Consider the following 21976-nt stretch of genomic DNA (forward strand, 5'->3'; position numbering starts at 1 on the left):
CTTTCATCACCCATAATAATAAAAACGATGACTATTTATAATTCTGTAACAGTATCTGTTATTTTAGATGCATAACTTATAATAATCAAGGTAAAATACAAATAAGTGTTCTGCACATTGTCACTATTCTACAGAACATTAAGGTTGAAACGGTTGAAAGATGAAGTTGGAGAACAAGTTAAAGTTTGAGCCGAGAGATAATAAGGAGAGATTAACATTACTCGATGTTTGGTATAGGGGGAACTGTGGACTTAACGAACCATAGCAATTGTACCCGCATCTTCTGTTCTGGCATTCCAAAAGCATCCTTTAACATAGAACCTATTCTATCCATTACTATTATTTTCTCTTTACATATATTACTAAAATCTCCTAATTACTAATCAAAAGTAATTTACGGAATATTTGATTGATTACAAGAGCAAAATTGAATTTCAGAAAAACTTATCAGGCAATTAAGAAAAAGAAGCTAAGAAATATTATAAGTATTTAAATTTTATTAAAAAAAATATTTTCTAAAAGTATATTTTTTAATATTTCGCAACTAGTTTTCCTAGCTGAATTTAAATTAATTTAAACTAAACTCACTAATTGTGAGTGTAATTTTACTTTCCAGGGATCACAGCTCTAGAGCTACGGCGCACGACAGAAAATATGGTAATCAGATCAAATATGGGGAATTGATTTTTTTCATTCCTCGACGTTTCATAACCCACCCCAAAAATAGAAAAAAAATTGGATGGAGCTGTGCCGGGGCGCACGGCCGTTGGTTTATCGTAAAACGTTACAGACCTACGATGAAGTTCCCTCTAGCTACAGACCGACCAACTTACCTGCAGAGTTAAATGGAAGAGCCACCATCGTATTTTTTGAACAAAACTGAAAGCATCTAATTTAAAATTTTAGTTCCTTTATTTGGCCAACTCTACAGATAAATTGGTCGGTCTATATGTCAGCGAGTCACTTTTAGTGTATCGGATTGAAATAAGATAGACATTGACAGCGTACTAAGTTTAATTTTAACATAAAACAGACGCTAAATGGTACATGATATTTATTTCGACTAATATTTGAAGACAATTTTGTTCAACATTGGTCTGTGATATAAGAAGTAAGAAACATAATATCAACATCAATGTGCCTGGTACAACCAATAGTGGTGTTGCTCAATGTTGTTGGTTCTGTGTTGGCACGTAGTTGAGGCCGAATTCAAACTTGAAGTCAACGAGGAAGCTGTTTTGTCGTGGATCGTTATTGAGATCGCCACAGAGAACGATCGGAGTCTCCAAATCTGGTCGAAGCTTGCTAATAATTTCGTCAAGTTCGCTGAATATGGCAGGAGCGATTGATAAGGACATTACTCAACATCTTCGACCGACGTTTAGTGATATATATATCCTGACTCCCGAAGGGGAAAACACTCTCCGCCAATCCCTCCGTTCTTAGCCCTTATGGGCTTTACCGGAGGTCATCTTAAAAACCTCGACTTCTGTCTGACACATTCCAGTCCGCTTCGGTCAGTTTACCACGGATGCGAATGCCACGAGTGGCATTCCCATAGGTGTACTACTATTTGATGAACTAAAAACAAAACACGTACTACCGAGTCTTAAATAAGACTGAAACAAAGGAACTGAACTAACTACCGTAGAAGGTAAAATTGAGTTCAACACACAACACAAAACGTAAAAAGGAAACATAAAAATATTAAACGGAACAATAACAACACAGTAACTGAAAAGTTGTAGAGCGAGTATGGACTGTATTTTGAAATGATGAAATGAACTAAAACATATTCTTCTTGGATCGTTAAATTTTAATTTGTCACATTAGACATCTTTTGAATATCGAAAATACAAGTTACATTAGACCGATGAATAAATGACACATTAGTCAAAATTATACAATTGAACATTATCAATAAACACTATAAGTCACATTAGACTTTAGACTACAAAATGAAACTATTCTGCACTAGAATGAAATGTTACATTAAACAAATCATGACCGCTTCAAGCGGGATCCGACTTTCGAAAGGTCGTACGAGACTAACTCGCCGGCCAGCGCTAGTAGATGCTAGAATGCAGCACCAACCGTCTCAACATGAAACGGAACAGTAACACTGAAAAAAAAAACAATGGGAAAAAAACAAAAACATAATTTTTTTTAACATCCAGGACCACCATTAGGTACTGCTTCAGAGGATGAGATGAATGATTTGTAGCGTGTGTGAAAATGTCATGCCTGACCGGGATTCGAACCCGGGACCTCCGGATTAAAGGCCGAGACGCTACCACTCGCGCCACGGAGACCGGCAACAAAAACATAATTAATAAATAAAAAAATCAACAAAAACAAAACGCAAGAGAAATACAAGCAGAGCTCTAGATCACCTCAGTAATTCTTTCCTTCGCTATGTACACTACAAAACTTTCCACTATTGCCATTCGGCCAGGCTCCTCCAGTTTACATGAAGAACCAATGATGTTTAAATATGGCACCACGGCACCGATGATAAACAGCGGATGATCTTCGACTTTCACGTACATCAAGCATAAGCAGATTTACCAAATAGCACAGCCACGCCTTGATCACCGACTTATGTACGAAACCGTTCAGATAATTAGATTTGTGGATGAGGTTCTTCTTTATGTTGACGTTGAAGGAAAAATCGTCGTCTATCCGCCTCGGTAGTTGCTGCACTATGTTGTCAGGTCGACCGATACGTTGATCAGCTGGCCTACTATTCCACAATTACCTTCGTAGCGTAGACGACGAGTTTGCATAAAACCGCGGCGAAATCAACCACACACTGATCGGGTCAAGCGGTGGCAGGCCGTCCGGCTTCGGGGGAGTATCAAAATTCGTTTGAGCGCGACAGCGTCGAAATTTTATTGGCATCTATCGAATTGTTACAAGTACTACATAAATGAAATACCGCTACAGTTTCGCCGGAGAATTTAGTCTGAAAAAGCGGAATGTTGTGAACTTTTGCCTGCTATAAATCTCTATCGAACCGAAGTCTATCTCAAACGCTGCAACATAAACAAAACAGATTGTTTTCAAATACGGTATTGAAGTGTTTGTCCGCTGCACGCCAATGGTCCTGCATCGCATCAGTTCGACTGATGTTGATATCCGTCAGCCCGGGGACGTCTTCGACAGATGTATGAGTGTTATCTTCACTCCATTAGAGGTGGTCGCGTCGTTCACTGAGAGCGCCGTGCCAGCTTTGCGATGCTCCCGAAACAGTCTCGCTCGCTCGGCACCGGATATTGGGGTACCTGTATGTGACTCCTAACTTCCACTTTCAGATGACTTTTTCCGCAGATGAGGAGCAGAAAAAAAGTAAAAAATGCAATTTTTTTTGGTTTATTTAAAACAGCTTCACCATAAATTATCCCCACCTCCAAAAGAGAAATTTTAGGTAACTTTTTTCATGTATCATTATTTTTCCACTATATAAGAAGAAATAACCAAAGCTACGAAAGTGTTACAACTTCGTTGTAAGCTTTTTGAATTTGTTACTATTCTCCAAAATATCTCTTCCTTAAATGCTATTAAATTATAAGATATCAAATTAGAACAAAATTATACATAAAAATAACTCAAAGCTGAATAATAGAATAACTATGAGCAGAATAACTCGTCAAAGTTCGTTACGCAGATTTAATACATATTTAATATATATATACATATCAGTATATGTACTCGTACATGTTTTTTATTTATTTATTTTATATACACGAAATTTCAGTCATTAGAAATTATTTAAATAGAGTTTAAAAATAAAAACTAACATATAATGTATATATTATAGATAAATATTATCAAATATCGGGAGATAGACAGCTGACCCGTTTCCCTATACACAAAAATTTTGGATTGAAAGTTGTTCCTTTGTTAAATCGGATCTCAAGAACGTTAGTACATGTTGAGAGTCAGTCGAACTCTTTCACCTGTTTTACATGTTTATAGTAATACATATGGATGTTTTACATGTAGTAAAACATCCATACTGTTATAGTAACACATACCGATGTTTTAATAACAGGCAGATATATATTTATAATTACCAATAATATAATATTTAATATTTTATAATACTTAACATATATATATTTTAATATATACATATTTAATAAACTTTAATACGTATTTAAAGTTATGCTATATCTTTCTAATAAACAATGTTAATTGTTTATTAACATTCGATACAGTACTATCGATCCGACGCGGATCGGTAGAGACATGGAGTTCGATGACCAGTGATCAATTTAGGCCAGCTTCTGGGGGTAGTCTGCGGGGGCTCCACGGAGTCGTCGCTCGTCGATCGTCCCCTGGGGACGCCTTTTGGTCATCCAGATTCGGATAGTAGAGTGCCTGGGTGATCATGCAGGGACGGTACATATCATTTGGCTTAGATCCGGCCCCTGCATGATAAGAAGGGAGTTTTTTTAGCGGGTGAGAGCCCCGCACTGCCGTCACTGCGGACCTGACGGCAGCTGGCAGAGCTTTTTTCTTCCCCTACGGAAACCAAAAAAAAAAAAAAAAAATAGTTGACTGCAGAAAGAAATTAAAAGAAATTGAAGAAATTTAATCACGCAGTGGAGAAAAGTAGAAAATTTTGGTTCAACGTATACGGTAAGAGACCTACTAAAATCTACTCATGGTATTGTTTCAGTACCATAGAAAAAGTCAGAGAATATGTTAAAATATAATTAATGTTTTTTGGAAAAATTTAAGCGAAAATTTAATAGTACGTTTGAATGGATTACTTTACTTATTTTTTTTATTTTACTAATATAAATTACTGCCTGAAATACAAATTCTCAAGTTCTGCCACAATAAATATATTACCTTTTTTCACAAAATTGGATAAAACAAATTTCATGTTATCAATTGCAGAACTAAAAGAAAAATTTGAAAATAATCTTAATAGTCGTGAAAAAGTTTACATTTTAATTATCTGATGGAACGTCTGAGATTATTATAAAATAATCGTAAGAGAAATTATAATGTTTGTTCGGCCATGGTGGTTAATTGGTGATATGCTTTTTATAGAAACTAACTCAGCAACAAGTAAAAAGGAAGTCCATGGTACGATCAGAAATAAAGTATAAATTATAGAATATTGACATTTTTCACCAAGTTTTCGAAGAAAAGTAAAGTGTTATTTTCGGTCGCATGGTGGGAGTGGAAAGTGAAAATAAATTTTCTAATGGAGGACTACGAAAATGTCGTTCATTTAAATTGTGGTTTCCTTATATATTTATTTATAAGCCTTTGTATAAAATTTTTGTGGCTCAAAACTCTACAAACCTACTTTATCAATTTCATTAAAATTTAGATATGCTGAAGTATTGTATTTAAAGTTTTGTATGTGAAATTTTCTTGAAGATTGGTTAGTCGTTCTTGAGTTACGTTCAATTTAAGGTGGAAACATTTGAGTGGGGCAAGTTAGAAGTGAGATTCGTATGATGCCGCAAGTTGGAAAGTGGAAACAAAATAATATAACGAAAGTCGGTCTTCTTGCGCAGAACTAAACTCGATTTTTTTAATAATTACTATAGAAATTCTATTTCGTTTAAAATATTATATATATATATATATATATATATATATATATATATATATATACAATTTTGTGTACGAATTCGTATATACAAATTTCTAGTAAACAATTTTGTTTTGTACATGAACTTTGGAAGGTATTATACATAAAATAATATCGCTCAAACAATTTTCCCCTTTTTTAATCTTCATTTATTTATAAACTGAAATTGACGCGAATAAATACCAAATAAAAAGTCGCTAGTTAAAAAAAAATAAGCAGAATGTATAAAATTTACAGACACATTAAAAGTGAGAAGTAACTGATAACTGCAGTTATCCGCCGTGACTGCAAAAACAAACGTTCGGAAGTCTATGCAACCATAAATAAAAAGATGGGGTTTACGTAAGTTTAGTGTTGTATAACGTAATTTATTAAACGTAAAAAAAGAAGATAATATGGATTATCGATTAAAACAAAAAAAAAGTTTTAATCGTTTAATTATTAAAATAATTAAATGATTCTTTAAAAATTTACAGTAAATTATTATTTTTTGTTTAATTTCAATTTACGGTTAAATTTTATATTTAAACTGTTTAAAATTTCAATTAACGTTTAATTTTATTTCTTTCCCATCTAGATAGCGCTATAGCTCTAGAAGGGAAATTATTGTAATCGGTCCAATTTCGGCATATAACGTTTTTCACCGGATCATGACGTTTTGACATATAAGGAACTCAAAAAACCGGATGGAAATTTTTCGAATGTTAATGTTCGTACGTACGTATATGTGTTCGGTATCGGCCTCTAAATCACCATATATCTCCAGAACTACTGGACCGATTTTGACCAAACTTGGTAAGATTACTTCTATATATGAGGCATTGATGTTATTATATTTTCAATTTAAAAGATCAAAGGGGTGAGGCTGTAAAGTAAGATGACCCTCAGTATCTCGAGATTTCGCCTAATTAAGGTCATATAAAAATGTGCCTAAGAAATAATTCTTAGGCACATTTTTAACCATTAAAAAATAACAGTATTTGCAAAAAAGATTTTTCAAAAACCTACACCCTCCCCAAAAAATGATGTTGCTGTCGTCTATGTCGTGACGTCACAAGTGCAAAAAAATAGCTCTGTCTGGATGGATCTCAAACTCGATCGCCCGGTTGAATCGGCCCTGGTGCATTAAGCCTCACGGCTTACTAACTGTCTACCGTACAAGTGAAATCTGTTCTATGTAACTTGTAAAATTACATTAGTTTAGTTAGTTCCGACCTTCGTCGCTAGTACCTCCACAACCGCGCCAATTAAGTGCGCGCGCATTAGTTAGAATCACTGAATTAAATATATATTAAAAATATTATATTTAAATAAAATGATTAATGAAAATTTAAATGATAAATATATTATATTAAGTTGTGTGTGTGTGTGTGTGTGTGTGTGTGATGCACGGCTTACGCGCGCGCGTAAGCCGTACATCAAAAACAAACCGCAGTTGAGGACTTTCCCGCCTGACGGGATCAGGTAATTAATTGGTCTACTAAAAACAGACAGATATAAAATAACAAATTGTAACTATCAGAAGTACTATGTAAAGAAAATTTGCTTGCTGATTTTCCTAAATAATTCTCCCAGGGTTAATTTTAATTTTAACTAATATATAGTTATTTTATTTTAAAAAAACGTGAGGTTAGTCTATGAAAAATACCAATCTTAGTAGGATAAGAACTCAACACCTTTCGAGTGAATGGCAGATTATACGAACGTAAAAGGAGAATAAATATTGAAGAAGGGTGGATAAATAATATATAATTTAGGTATTCTCGTTTACATGCCCCAAATTAGTAATTTTTTATTTATTTATTACTTTTTGATATAGTTATTACTAAATAAATTTTTAATTATTTTTTTTTTAACAAAACCTCAGTTTAGTATTTTAGGTTTTTTCTTCATAAGTTACAATTATATACAGACCATTGCTTAGCCAATTACTAAACGAATTTCTCATATGATATCCAATTTGAAAATGCATTCATCAACGTTAATTATAGCCAAAGAGATAAGGAATGATTGTATTTTGAATCGGATACTACGTATAAGATTCATAATATGTAATCGCTGGAGCGATTGAAACAAGCAGGCTTAAATAAATTTCGATATCTTTCCTAATTCCTTTGACGTATAATGAACCCAGCATAAAAATATTGCTTTATTCGTATACCTGAACCCTTTACTCATTAGCAAAAGGAAATAACTTCACGTATATTATTATTTAAAAAATATCAAGAGAACTACCCAGAATCTATCTAAAACTGAGGTACACGTAAAATTTTCAAGATTTATAAAGAAATTTTATAACTATTTATTTTCTTAATTAAAATTTAATATTCAGACAATGTAACACATTTAGAAGTAGAAAGGCACTGTGAATTTTGCAACAGACTGTACTCGGCTCCGAGACAACAATAAGCCATCTGGGAGTCGGCTCTCTTTATGTCCTTTGGCTGTATACACGATCTTTTAATGACATCATAAAATTTATCCCTATATCAACTCACAACGTTTCTAAAACAATATTCCATTACATGTAATAATATTTTATTTTCCATATAGCAAAGAATGAATAACCTATAAACAAGGATTTTATACTTAACTGTTAAAAAGTTTCTTTCGAAAATACTGGTATATATACAAAGAAAAAAGTTAACACAAATCATCATTAAAAACTTTTGTAACGAAAATTTATTACTATTGAAATCTTTTAAAAGATTTTAGCGGCAGCTATAAGGCAAGTTAACTTTTTGATAAACAGTAAAAAAAATAAGAATGAATTACACCTCGGTTCAGTTTTATCTTAAGACAGAATAAAAATACACAATTTAAATGGGTAAATAATGATAAAACATAGAAAAACAAAACTCTTACCTATTATCATATGCTGTAAAATAAATAATTGATTCATTCACTGTATAATAACGAGAAATCTATTGAAAGAAACAACTGGGGATGGTTTAATTTTTCTTTGTGAATAAAATCCTATTTGTTTATGTTCTTCAGTAATTATGGGCTAGCAGATAAATACCCGATCGCTTACGAGACATATATTTTTTAGTCTGCGAAATACGTCACTACAGATCTGGATTTTAATTAAAAATATGAACACTTGTACTCCTAGAGGAGAAAGAACTCAAAGTACTGTAACAGGACTAATATAACGGACCATGGTAACTGATTTCTTCCAATTAAAAAGAAAGAAAGAGAAATAATAATAAAAAGAAGAATCTACAAGGAACGAAAAGGAATCGTTTTCTTAGAGTAGCGGGTTCGTTTAACAATTTGTTCTATGTAATACATACAATGGCACTACCAAAAGCTATTGTTGGACCAGAAGAGTTACCGGACCGGAATAAGAATTTATAGGAAAATGCAAGGGCGTGGACGATGAAATTTATTACGCTTCAACAATTAAAGGAATGAGGCGGGTACTAGTTCTACAGGCCAGGGGATATAAATACTACCAGAAACCAGCGGAGAGGGTCAGTAGTTCTGCGAGGCCGTGTTTGATGCGGTTGAGGTGACGGTAATATCAGTAAGCGTGTGGTAACGAGTGAAGATTACGTCACGACCATTCCAGCGAAGACAGTGGGTGAATGCAGGAAGTTGTTCGGTGACTTGTTGGTAAACAGTAGTGAAAGTGGCAGTATTATATTAATTCATAAAGCATAGGGTAGTTCTATTGTAGATAGTAAAAGTAATATAATATTGGAGAAAATTGAATTGTATGTATGAAACTTTTCTATTGTAATCTTGTTAACGCAGTATCAGATTCTAGCTGTCATTATTTTTAGTAAATTGTACTGTATTCTGGTTTTTATAATTTAACTGTCTTTAAACAAATCATATTCTTATTTGAATTACTGTTTTGTATGTCATAAATTTATTATTATTTATTTATTTACTTATTTCATTTTCTACGTTTTTAAAGTAATAGATTGTATTTATAAGAAATTTTTATTTTGTTAGTCTCTCGATATCCTTGTCGAACCGCGAACACGCGACAGTATTAAGGAAGGAGAGTTTACATAGGTTTCTAATTAAATTTAATTACTGGAGAGAGTATACGAAGAAGAATAAGAAGTATCAAGTTCATGAAGAGTTGAAAAGTGAAAACGAGTACTTCTATATAAAGAGAAAGGAGCAGGCAAGAATATTCTGGTAAAACAGTTCCAGATATGAGGGATGAGGGTATGATATATATATATATATATATATATATATATATATCTGTTATAGTCTCTTTTTTCCAAGCTATCTAGCTACGTGTAATTATTTTCGTGATATGAAGAATGAAAAAACACTTTATAATCATTAATGTGCTAAAATTCGAAATATGCAAGGCAAATTAATCACACAAAACAGAAAGAGTATGTTTATATTAAAATAACAATAAAAATTCATTTCATATCTATATTTTGAAATATTTTTTGTGAATTACTTTGAATGTAGGTATGGGTGTACATGAACTTCTATTACTACATTACTTGTGTAATGAAAAAAAACAAAAAAAAGAATTCATAATCAATGTAAAAGTTAAAATCCCCATTCATAAACACCAAAAATATTTTTTAGCACCTTTAATAAAAAGAGGTGGTTAATTCAACCACTTTTTATTATTAATTTAGTTTATTAATTTTTTTTATCAATTCTTACTATTCGCAAGATGAATCAATTATTATAATTATCTTTATTTTGTTTTGTAGAGAAACTTCATTCACTCACAGTATTCTGCCATAGGGCAGTCCTGTCCCTGTTGCTGCTCTCCACCTTGTTCTATCCTTTGCTAACCTCTTTGTTTCCACATATTTTCCCTTTTCGGTAATCCCATCCATCATTTGAAACCTCTTTCTTCCTCTTCCTTTCCTTCAATTCACCAAGCCTTTTTTATCGCATCCACTAATAAACATCTTCTCATACAATGTCCTAACCGGTTCCTTTTCCTATATTCAATCACATTTAGCAATTTCCTGTTCTCGTCGATTCTTCTTAATACTTCTTTATTTGTTACATGGTCTTGCCATCCTACATTTGCCATTCTGCCCTACACCCAATCTGAAAATCCTCAGTTTGTTTCCTGTCTGCCTTTATTTTTGTACATGTTTCAGTCTGATAAAGTATCACACTCCAAGCATTTTATTAATCTCTTCCTTAACGCTAAGTTTAACCTTCCACACAGCAGTCTTCCTTTATTTTATCAGGAATGTTATTTAATTTCAACTGTTCAAGTCAGGTCATCAGTTAGGTCAACTGTTAAGTCAGGCCGCTACGTACTGAAATTTCTTCATCTGCTCTGAAACTTAATTTCTTGTCTTGATCTCAATTTTCTCCACTTTTCCACCTAATACCACAGATTTTGTCTTCTTTTGTCGATCCACATAACCTGACCTTCGCAAGTTTCATTTAAGTCATCAAGTACGACTCATCAAGTTGGACTCTCTGCCAGTAGCGCCATGTCATCAGCAAAAGGTAAACATTCTTCCCCCGATCATTATTCCTGTTTTCCCATTCAGACAGGAATTGATTATTTTTTCCAGATATATACTAAACAGTGTTGGTGACATCCAGCATCCCTCATTCGCCTTCCGATCCCTATTCTTCCTCCCACTTCGTCAAAGTTTTCGATTATAGAGAATTAAATTGAAATTTTGATATAAATGCATTTATATTCTCGCATTCGACATAGCCTTAGCTCATGCTTCATAACAACACAATATTTATTTATTTTTAGTAATTTTTTTTTATTATTATTAGTAATTATTATTATTATTATTATTTAGTAATTATTATTATTTATTATTAATTATTTTTATTTTTAGTGCTTCTCGCCTTTGTTTTTCTTTCTAGCGGTTTATTTGAATATGAGTAGCTTTTTTAAAACGACATAGATTTATAATAAAAATAATAAATTAACTTTTAAAAACACTTAAAACTGAATTAAAACTAAATAATACATTTTTAACTTTAATTTTTTTTAAATCTACACCCGATTTAGTTTGATTGGTAAGCTCATTGTTTCTAATTTAATTTCGATTTAAGTAATGTTAGCACTAGTAGCTTCTGCATCCTCACCGGCTTGAAGGTGATCAATCAAGCGCTGAATAAAGTACGGGTAAGGAAGTATCCAAGGAGAACGGGAGACATTATAATAATATATATATATATATATATATATATACGACAAGAGAGACTTAAAAAAAAAGGAAATCGGGACGAAACGTGGCGACGTCTAGGGCCAGGCAAGCAGCCTCCTTGCCTAAGATACCTTGGCTCACCCGCACGCAAGAGTGAGGAAGTCGGAGTACTTCCGATGATGGCACAGAGGACGCTGATAGTATGAGAGAACGCATTGAGGGGAAGGGTATGCGAAATACATGGCTGGCACCTAGTTGGTTATGGCTGGGAAGAGCAGCTCCCCTGGGGAGGGGCATCTGGGCTACCCAGAAGCGGAAGTCAGGTTGTTTTTATGATCCAGGGGAGACCGCGATGGAGACCTCTGTGGTGGACAAGTTAGAGTTCGGCAATCTGCTGCCTCGACACTCCGGACCGATTGAGGTAATGCTTTAAGGCTGTACCCGGTCGCTCTGGGAGTTTTTTTTTTAAATAAAAAAAAAATAAAAATTTAATCCCGATTGCTTAAAATTAAAAAAAGCTGAATATTAAATTGTTATACCTTCCTGGCATAGGTTGAAAAATCTATAGATATATGAAAATACACTAAAAAAGTTTTAAAAATTCGATATTTTTATAATTTTATCAGTCCCCGCCCCCAATATTGCCCTCAAAATATTCTTTTTTGGCCACTTGCACTACTATTACGCTTAAGAAGACATTAAAAAAATCAGTTAAGAAATAAATAAAATTATAGCTTTTCCGATTTTTGGGATGGAACGAGTCTGTGAGCAAATATTTTTGTTAATGGTAAGACAAGCATTGTACGTACATACTGAGTTTAATATAAAGTAGGGTTATGTTTTCAAAGTTTTGAGAGAATTGATCCTAATAAAAACTATCTACTTCACCCCCTGGAAATATTGTCCCCAAACTTTTACCAAAAGATTTCCTATATACATGAGTCACTGTGTTAAATTTCAATAGATTTAATCGGTCAAAAGTTATTAAGCTTCAAATATACAACACACATACTTACGTACGAACATTTCTCCCACTTTTTGGGTTTTTTTTAGGTCCCTGGGTTATGATAAATGCAAAAAAAGCACCATACCCGTAATTATGACTGATTACTATACTTTCGTTCTTAACTATAATGTTAGGAAGGTAAAGAATTCAATTAAAAAATTATTTTTTTTTTTTAATCGTTAGTAACGTTTTTTAAAAGTCCGTTTTAATTTAAAAGAAATTAATTTTATTTTATTTTATTTGTCTGTACTCTAGTTCTGTAAATTATGGGAAAACTTTGTAATACTTCATTATATAAAATTAATTTTAAAATGGTAAATTAGTTTTGGTTATAATTTGTTTGTTGCGATAATAAACAGCAGGACGTAGTATTATTTCACATATAATACGCCTTAGTATAGCGTCATTTAAGTGCTGTTCGAACGGTTTTAATTTATTCAACACAGTACTTCAGAACAAACCAAATGGAAGTGTGAATTAGCTAGTTACTAGTTTTGTTGTAAAACGAGTGGTGTTAACTAACATTCGGACTACGGTTGCACAAATTAGCCGCGGCTAGAGTTGAACGAGTCGGTGCAACAGTACGCGTTAGATTTTATGGGCGACGGCTGGTTGAACTGCACTTACCGTTTTGGGGTAGTGGGTATGTATGAGGGGACGTTTACCGCGATTCGTTTACCGGTGTACAGCAAGCGTCCGACTATAAAGAGGAGATTAGGCGGTATCACGGCCTGCCAGCTCGCGCCTTCTGCTACGTAGCGATTAGGCAACTATTCATAAATCTGGCTTTTCCGGGTCGGTGTAAACTAACGTGAATTATTTATTTCATTTTGGTATTCACTCTCTGTCCTGCAGTATTATGTCTACTTCCGTTTCGTGAACACCTTTAATATAAGCTATAAATTTATTTAATTTTCCGGCTGAAATAAACACCTGCGTACGCTATTCCTGAAATTACAAGATAATAATGGCACATCGCATGTGAAATCACAACTATATTTTTACTATACTTTTTACTATACTCTAATACTATCAAAATAATGTTTACAATAATTCATAAAATGTTGATTTACAACAATATATTGCGTACAATGCAAGATGATCCTTTAGTTTAGAAGCACTTACTTCATCGGTGTTCGTTCATAAAAATTTCGTTAATAACTTTAAAAGCGTGATATATTTCAAAAAGTTATTTTACCGTATTATTCATTAAAAGTTTATAAACTATAATGGTTTTAATCAATAAAAAGTACTTTACAACTTGACATATGACATACAGTCCTGGCGACATCTGTTTTAAAACGAGAATATTTAGACTTTTTCAATACCATCGCTAAGTTTTGCTTTAATAGCTCTGAAATATCATAAGAAATTATTATTTCGTTATGCGCCAGTTCAAAAAGGTGTCCTTAAATTTAAAAAAAAAAAATGTAAAAAAAGTTGCAAAATACCCACTTTTTTCTCTTATTTCCCCAGATAACTATATAACTGTTCATTTTAGAGAAAATATCGATAGAGAGAAAAAAGACTTGTTATTAAATTTTACACACAATATCTACGGTTTGAAATCAAAAACTTTGTAATTATCGATGCAAAAATAGCAATAACTGTCTATCATGTAAAAAAAAACAAGATTTTCTGGGAATTTTTTTCGAGTACTTATACATAGGAGCTTCAGATTTTGCCTCAAAGAACGTTTTTAGGTGCTAAAGCAATACGTCAAATTTCAACAAACTCGCTCTGACAGTTTTTACAAAATAATTTTTACAATCCAGATTTAAAAAAAAAAATCTTTTTTTTTTAATGTGATTTTTCCAGATTGTGTAGAGCCTGAAATAAATTCTCTAGATATTTGAAAATTAAATTACATATAAAATATCACTCAAACTTTCAAATGCATTTAGAAAAATTTAGATCGCTTAATTAGGAGATCGTAGAAAAGTTTTCAAACATACTAGCAATTTTAACAAAATTGCAACTTAACAAACAAAATTTTTTTTTTTTTTAAATAGATGTCTTGTTAGCCTTAAGTTAAAATATCAAACTGGCAAACGCGAATTATTTCTAAATATCGATCTATTAATTTATCGATAATAATTTATACCAAAAGTTGCTTAATGGCGGTCAACTTAGATCGGTTTTATCTCTGGAGATAGTTAACGAACCAAAACTTTAAAAAAAAAAAGACGCGTCTTTCTGAGTACTTTTAAGCTGTTTAAAATTAATTTAGATAAAAATTCATGAGGATATAAATTTTTTTAAAAGCACAAAGATTGAAAGAATGTTTGAAAGATTCCCTTGGCTCTCCTAAATAACCGGTTTAAATATTTCAAAATGCATTTGAAAGTTGAGTACCCTTTTTTATGTAATTAAATTTCCAAGAATCTAGAGGCTTTATTTCAGACTCTACACAATTCGGAAAATCAAATTTTTTTTTTTAAGCTGAATTGCCAAATTATTGTGCAAATCTATCAGACCGATTTTGTTGAAATTTGGCGTTTGCTTTATCACAGAAAAAAAATTTTTTGAGGCAAAATTTGAAGGTCCTATGTATAAATATAAGAACTAAAAAAAAATTCCCAAAAAATCTTGTTTTTTTTTTTTTGACAGTTACTGCTATTTTTGCATCGATAACAATGTGTTTTTCGATTTACAACCTATAATACTGTGCGTAGAATTTTACAACAAAACTTTTTTCTCTCTGGATCTTTTCTCTAAAATGAACAGTTATCGAGTTATCTAGGAAAGTAAACAGGAGAAATAAAGTGGATATTTTTGCGATTTTTTTACATTTTGTTTAAGTACCTCTTTTTTCAACTGAGCATAACGAAATAATCATTTCTGATGACATTCCAGAGGCATTAAGGTAAAAATTAGCGATCATATAAAAACCATCCAACCCAAAACAGATACCTCCTGGACTAATAAATAATATTAATAAACTAGATACCCGATCCGAAACAGCATATTATATAACAAAGTATGAGGGACATAACAAATTAAAGATTTACCTTTATAAATAAAGCTGAAGATATAATTACATACCGGTTAGCGGTATGACTAAGAGTTTGCAAACAAATAATGGTAAATTTCTGACATCCAAATAATAAATGTTCCCTAAGGAGACATTGTAAGATCTCTCAGTTGCATCATGTTTCTAATTAGTGCTCATATGGCACAATATGAAATGTTAGGAATAATTATATCATCGATAAAATGCACAGAAGTATTATGAGTTGTAATGTAAATACCAGGTTGAGGATGTTTATTAATGATTAATCCTTTCATGACCAAATTAATCTTTTCTCAAAATTTTTAATATTTTTTCTGTATTTTTTTTTTAAGGAATAGCTTCTGAAGTGAAATGTATAAATAGTTTATGGTTGTTGCATCCAGTCTTTTCAAAATTTAAGTGGGAGTTATATGTCCTATTGGTCATTTGGAGGGAGTATTGAACTAACAAATCTGAATAAAAACTGAAAGCAGAAGTGAGAACACTTAATTTCAGCTGCAACTTTACAAAACATTTTCATGACAAGTTTATTCAAAAATAAGGGCTGTATTGCTAATAATGTTTGATGCTGATTTTATTGGCAGAAATGACAGGACCTTTACTTTCTATGAAATTTTTCGAAGCAAGGATGTGCACATAGAGGAAATTTTTACGAAAAGTTTTATTTTCATGAAGTTTTATGAAAACTCTCCCGAGAGAGGTGAGATAATATCACAAATTGAAAAAATAAAACAAAAATGTCGCATCTATAAAGATATTAGAAAAAAATAAGGGATAAATATGTCTCACTGGCCATCTGATAAGTACTTTGTACAATTAAAAAATAAAAACAGTTACCAAGTCTATAAAATAGTTTTTTACACTGGAAGTCCAAGAAAAATAACAAACAAATGTTAAGAAAGACAATAAACATGGTTATTATCCTTAGCTTGCTTATTTATGAGATAAAAATAGGAAAACATACAAAAAAATCTTCACACGAGAGACCAAAATCTTACACTGCATCAAGCAACTTCCAGCAGAATACATACAGCTGTTTTGTGCGAACAAGTTTGTGAGATTTCAAGTGGTACCGAAGGCTTCCGGTAGATGGCAGCACACTAAAAAAGTGGGATATATTTGTTCCTTTGGTCGTGAAAAACGAAAAAGTAAAGTGGGACACATATATCCCACAGGACATGAAAGGGTAACTAATTTGTGGGATTGAATTCTTGATGGAAAAAAGATAGCTAGGAAATGTTTTATAAAATTTCTTGACAATATGTAACGTAAAAAAAAACGTTTAACATTCTCATTTAATTATAACATCTACAAAAAATCGAGAAAAATTATTAATAAACCTATAGATAATTTTTCTAATATTATTTATTGTTAATGTTAGTGTGAAAAATGCATAATACCAATTATTCGTACAAGGTATTTCTGCGGCTGATTCTTACAACAGCAGCCGCAGACATGTTTTTCTTCATTTGTCAATTGTCGTCAACATGTCATGAAACAAACAAAGTAGACAAAGGAAATGAATTATATAACAGAGTATTTATCCAAATTTGTTTAAAACTTTGTTCTTCAGTGAAATTAAAACTTATTTTTGCTGAGTTTTTTTTAATTTAGTAAATTTAAAATTTTTCAAATACTGTTTTAAAGCGAAATTATAATAATTAATGTTTTAATGATATATGAATACGGTTCTATGAAGGGTCACAGATTGATTATATATCTCTAAGAATGTTTTATTTTAGAAGCCATTTTCACAATCATTGATTATCACGACATAACAGTCAACAGGATTCTATCACCCATCCAGATCAGTGTTGGACAACAGTAGAATATAACTCATGACTTCAACAAAATAGAGATTGTCACCGCATTATGCTTTATAGCTATGAAAAGGTTTAAGATAAATTTCTCGATCAGTAAGTTGTGGAAAAGCAATATAGTGTTCTGCCAGATATTCAATCTGTTATCAATTATTTCTCTATTTCTGTTGAATTTTTTTGTGTGTTAGAGCGGGTATCAACAGCTACGGTCATTAGCTCAGTGGAAATTGGTAGCGTATGAAAATATATAAGCTTGACTGGGATTCAAACCCGGGACCTCCGCATGAAATACCGTGATGTTTCCTCTTATTCCGCCAGGGAGGTCCGTTGAAAAAAAATTTAATTTTTTAAAATAAACGTTCAATAAACATAATGTTTACCAAACCAAAATCCAAAATCATTAATGACAAGAGACGAAATAGAGTAAGTACTGTGTATAGTGACATCGGATATAATGACATATCGGATATAGTGACCAAAACCTTGTCTCTTGGTTGGTTTGGTATGAAGTTAATGCATAAATTTAATATCTATATTGTTTATAATGACATCGTTTGTAGTGACATATCGGTTATTATGACATTTTTTCAACTACAATGCAACTTTTTATCGCTTATAATGACGGATCGAAGTAACTCATCAATAACGTAGTACACCTGCATTGTACTTCAGAAATATTTTGACGGTTAAAAAAAATACAAAAATACAACAAAAAAACACAAAAATGTATTTTATTACACATAAAAAAATATTTTTTTTAAAATGCTTTTATTTAACTAATATTAATAATATTAACATCAATAAAAAAGGAAACAAATTAGAAAAACCCTCTAAAAAGTAAAAAAATAAGAATTAGCCCTGAGGTAGGTAATCCCCACGTCCGGAACACAACATCTACGTTCCACGTCCAGGGCGGTAACAGCCGTACTTATGTACAATACATATAGCTGGCTAACGGGGCTCCGAGTAAATTCCTCGGATATGCTTTTCCTTTGACCTGCTTCCACCTTCAGGTCCCCTCATGGATTGGATATTTTGGCCACCTGCAGGATATGAACAATTTATGGATTAGGAAGTGGACATATACCAAACTTAGAGCTGGCGATGTGGCGGCTACGGTCGAAGTTATTTGCAGGTGTAACGGAGACCTTTTGTTGTCCACATGCCCCCCGCGATGGCAAGCATGTAGTTAAGGTGCCCATGTTGTTCGGAGCATGGGAGCCCTGAAAGCCTTGGTGTGTAAGGGCCTGGAGTCAGTGCAGAGACTGCGCATCCGCTCTCTGCCAGGACATATGCCGGTTCCACCGGAGTACCGGAACGGACCTCCAGGGTTGGTAGCCCTGGAGTGGGGGTGTACCCCGGCGGCTAGCCTTACTACAGAAGGGATTTATTGTTCATGCAAGTTGAACAATTAAACGTGGCAGAGGGTGCACGTAAACACCCTCGTTTAGAACCAGCCGTTTCGCCTGAGGCAAAACGGAGAAAAAGTACGGAAACTAAAAATATAGAGATTGAGGCTAGGAAAAGCTTACAAAAAGCTTTTTTCAAAAACAATAATACACCGAAACCTAAATATTTGGTTGTTACCAAGGAGGATGGAAATTTTTCGAAGGTGAGTCCTTTTCTCATCGCTCGGGAAATAACCAAATGCGCTGGTGGCCCTGTAAAAGAAATAAGGAAGACCTTCATAGGACTTCATGTTGAGACTGTAAATGATGTCCAGTCTCAAAAGATTTTAGGGCTTAAAAAGATTGGAGAACTGGCTGTGCATGTTGATCCCCACGGTACGCTCAACACCTCAAGAGGTGTTGTCATCTGTCGGGATCTTCTAAATTGTACGGAACAAGAAATTGTTGAGGAGTTGTCAACGCAGGGAGTCATAGAGTGTCGCCGATTGAACATGAGGAGGAATGGCGAGGTCCTACCTTCAGCCTCTCATGTTCTCACATTTAACCGGCCTACCTTGCCGGAGAAGATTAGAGCGGGGATACATCGATTGGATGTGCGGGCATTTATCCCGCAACCAATGCGATGCTTCAAGTGCCAACGTTTTGGCCACACCGCCATCAAATGTGAGAGAACGCAAATATGCGTGTGCGGCGAAGAGGTGCATGAGGGAGAGCCGTGTAAAGAGTCCCCTACATGCATCAATTGCAAGGGACAGCATTCATGTAGATCCAGGAATTGTCCTGTCTACAAAGAAGAAGTAGCTGTGCAGGAAGTTAAAACTCTGCAGAAAGTCAGATACATCGAAGCTAAAAAGATTGTTAACGCCCGCAAACCCAGAGCAACAACATCTTATGCTCAGGCTGCGGCTACTGTTCCTGCTCCTGCTCCAATTGCTGTAGATGAAAGTCAGCTCATCAGTAAACTTGCTCCGGACTTGGCTAACATGATTGAAAGAATCATTGACAATAAAATGAAATCTTTCAATATTAAAGATACAATAAAGCCAAAGATATTAGTACAGCCTCCTCCCGAAGATAAAACAGCGAAAGCTGCTCTCGCGCTGAGGAAAACGGACCCCAAAGCAGAATACCAAGTCCGTCTTAGTGAGATTCTTGATGACAAGAAAACAATAATATCTTCAGAGACTGTTATGGAGGCTCCCAAGCCTCCTGCAACTGAAGTGGCCTCTAAGCCTCAGAGGCCACAAAAAATCACACAGGGGGGGCGAGTGTCCCCCCTCCCACAGGCGGTTGCCGGTGCTATCCCCGTGTCGGGGAGTGGCCAGGTTGCCGCCTCTCAATCGGCGCCTGAAACCAGCGCCGATCCATGTCCGTCGTCGTCGGCGGCTTCGGTGGTCTCCGTCACGGAAACCGGAAGCCTTACAGGCGACGACCTTCTCCGCGAACATGCTGCTGTTCGCAACATGGAGAAGAAGCGGAAAAAAGGATGCCCGAAAGGAAAACGCAGACAATAATTTAATTAAAAATTAGTGAGTCGATAGTACAGTGGAACATCAATGGATGTTTTTCAAACATCCATGAGCTCCAACGCTTGGTACATGATGTAGACCCGATCTGTATATGTCTGCAAGAAACGCATTTCCGCCGAAATGAAAATTTTAAATTAAAAGGATTCGATATATTTCGGCGAGATCAACCGCCAAATATAAGAGTCAGAGGTGGAGTAGCTATATTAACATCGACTAGAGCTACCACCGAAGCGGTTGTTCTAAACACAAACCTACAAGCGGTCGCCGTTAGAATGAAGCTCCAGGTCACTGTCTGCAGCATATACTTGCCGTATTTTGATTGGAATAAGGATGACATAGCAAGACTAATTTCCGAGCTTCCCCCACCTGTTTTACTGGTGGGTGACTTTAATGCTCATAATTCTCTTTGGGGATCAGATCGAGTAGATCCCCGTGGAAGAGAACTGGAAGGGTCCTGATGAATTCAGAACTTATTATTTTAAACGACGGATCAGGAACCTTTTTCAATGCCAGAGATGGATCGACGTCCTGTATAGATCTTGCACTTATAAGCGGATCGATAGCACCGAGGTACAGCTTCCATGTTGTAGACGATCTGCATGGAAGCGATCATTTCCCGGTGCAAATTGTAACTGATGTTACAAGAACAATATATCCCATCCCTTAAAGATGGTTATTTGAAAAGGCAGACTGGACGAGCTTCACAGCTAGAACGATACTCCCGGAAACAACTGGAGTTATCGGAGACGATGTCGACGCCATAACAAATGCAATAATTGAGTCGGCATCGAGATATATTCCCAAAACATCTGGGAAACTTACAAAGAAACCCGTTCCATGGTGGAACGATGAAATAAGTGAAGCTATAAAAAGAAAGAAAAGGGCGTATAACGCCTTTAAGAAGCGTCCTAGTATAGAAAATCTTGTTGCCTTTAAGAAATACAGGGCGTATGCAAAACGTCTTATGATAGATTCGAAAAAACGATCCTGGCAGCAATACGTGTCATCCATCGACAAAACTACTACTGCATCAGATGTTTGGAGGAAAGTGAAGGCGATTTATGGGCGTAATGATTTTGCTCCCATAACTAGCCTTCAAGATGAAGATGAAATAAAAGATACTCCATATGAAATTGCAGAGCTGTTATCCAATCATTTCGAAAAGGCCAGCAAAACGGCCAACTACGAGGAAGGTTTTCGAACCAAAAAAGAAGAACGCGAAGGTCTACTAAATTTTAGAACTGAGTGTAATTACTCATATAATGTACCATTTAAAATGGAAGAATTCGCGAAAGCGTTGGAAAAAGCAGGTAACACAGCTGCTGGTCCGGATGAAATCCACTATAATATGATCAGGCAGCTGAATACCACTGCAAAGTGTAGATTATTAGAACTTTATAATAAAATATGGCGGGATGGAACGTACCCGCAGCAGTGGAACAAAGCTCATGTTG

Source organism: Lycorma delicatula, chromosome 2, assembly GCF_047948215.1.
Source record: "Lycorma delicatula isolate Av1 chromosome 2, ASM4794821v1, whole genome shotgun sequence".
Classification (NCBI taxonomy): domain Eukaryota; kingdom Metazoa; phylum Arthropoda; class Insecta; order Hemiptera; family Fulgoridae; genus Lycorma; species Lycorma delicatula.